This window comes from Pyxicephalus adspersus, chromosome 8 (genome assembly GCF_032062135.1).
Source record: "Pyxicephalus adspersus chromosome 8, UCB_Pads_2.0, whole genome shotgun sequence".
NCBI lineage: Eukaryota > Metazoa > Chordata > Amphibia > Anura > Pyxicephalidae > Pyxicephalus > Pyxicephalus adspersus.
The window spans coordinates 401,389-403,321 of record NC_092865.1 but is presented as its reverse complement, the minus strand read 5'-3'; positions in this window follow the sequence as shown (position 1 = coordinate 403,321).

Sequence of the window (1,933 nt, the reverse complement as noted above, 5' to 3'; positions counted from 1 at the left end):
GTCATCTGATCACCCCCATCATACCCATCCTCTGCCCACCCCCATCATACCCATCCTCTGCCTGTCATCTGATCACCCCCATCATACCCATCCTCTGCCTGTCATCTGATCACCCCCATCATACCCATTCTCTACCCATCCCCCATCTGTCCTCTGCCCACCCCCATCATACCCATTCTCTGCCTGTCATCTGATCACCCCCATCATACCCATCCTCTGCCTGTCATCTGATCACCCCCATCATACTCATCCTCTGCCCACCCCCATCATACCCATTCTCTGCCCATCCTCTGCTCACTCCCATCATACCCATCCCCTGCCCACACTCTGCCCACCCCCATCATACCCATCCTCTACCCATCCTTCGCCCATCCTCTGCCCATCCTCCACTTGCGTCGTTGGGGCATTGCTGGGATCTATAAAGGGCTGAGGAGGAGCCCTGAAAGTCAGTGAGCAGCACCAGCGATCACACAGGGGGTCCCCCGTCAATTTTGTCCATCCAGCCGCCATTCACCAGGACGCTGCCTGAGGCTTCCGTGGCAAAACCACCAAATTTCCATCATTGCGGTGAAAATAAACCCCCAGAAATGTAACCAGGACACTGAGGGGAATACCGGGGCCCCTAAACTCAATGCTATGGGGTCCTCCCATCATTACAGAAACTGCACCAATCTGAAACAAGCCACTAAAATCTATGCCCCCCCCCAGGGGCCCAAGAGTGCCAGGGGCCCCACACTGGCTCTATTAATGTAGATGGAAGTGACTGACCCCTTTGTATACAATGTTACAATTCTGTAAGAGGTAAGAATTGGGGGCCCATTATTAGGTTGTTATGGGGCCCCGGCACACATTAGGCCCCGGGCCCGTATAGCGCTGATATCTTAGAGCTGCCAATTAACGGGATTGGTTTTGCTGGCGAGGACGGCGGCGAGGCTCAGAGGGGACAGAATATCTGGGGCGACGGGCGAAAGGGGGGGCGACCTCCAGGTGCACGGAGGATAAGAGACGCGAAGAAGGAGAGCGGAAAGCAATCCACTCAACTAATCCACGGGGAAGATTAGGAGGGAAGCCACGGCTCTGATCCCTCACTGGGATTCCTGATTCTGGGCCAGCAATGGGGGGGGGGGTCATCGCTCATGGCCCCTGGTAATCAGATCGCATGTGTTGGGCCCCTGGCTGGCTTTCCACACCGCACATTGACTCAGCAGATTTTGTCACAGCTGACCCCCCCCTTGGCGATCATTTGCTGGTTTTGTGTTGCCGGTTCACAATTATTCTATCCGGGAATTTTCTGCAAGCCGTGGCTGGGTTTATATTATTTTCCCCAGATCCCATGGGCCCATCACATCTGCCGGCTCAGCACAAAAAGCAGAAGCCCCTCCCCCCTCCTTGGAGGGGAGAGAATGAGCTGCCCAATGCCCTGGACATTTCCCTGGGTACTCACCGCCTGGCAACCAAATATCGCTTGAATAAAAACCTGGTTGCTATGGGTTACTGTGATATGAATTTACATATTACTTCATTGATGGCCATAACACACTTTTTGGTCCATAAGGCATGCTAAAGTGATCCCCCAAACATGTACAGGGCCACTTCTGCATGCCTTTCAGCAGCCTGGATAAGTAACAGGTTCTCTTGGCTGTAAAACCAGCTGCACTGCCCGACACGTCCAAGCTTTGACTTCCATGTCCACCATTCTGTCCACATTCATTAAAACCGTCCCGAGTTCTAGTTTTATAAAAAAAAACTTTATTAGTCTGCATGCACTGCACCACAGTTTGGTGGTAAATGATGAATTGCATTGCTCGGGGTTTGGGGGTCTTCCTGGAATATTTTGGGGTGCATGGCCTTATAATAGCCGGGTAGTCCTATGTGTGGTATCATCGCAGGTAATGCCGCTCATGGACCAATCGTACTCTGAATCATACCTGGT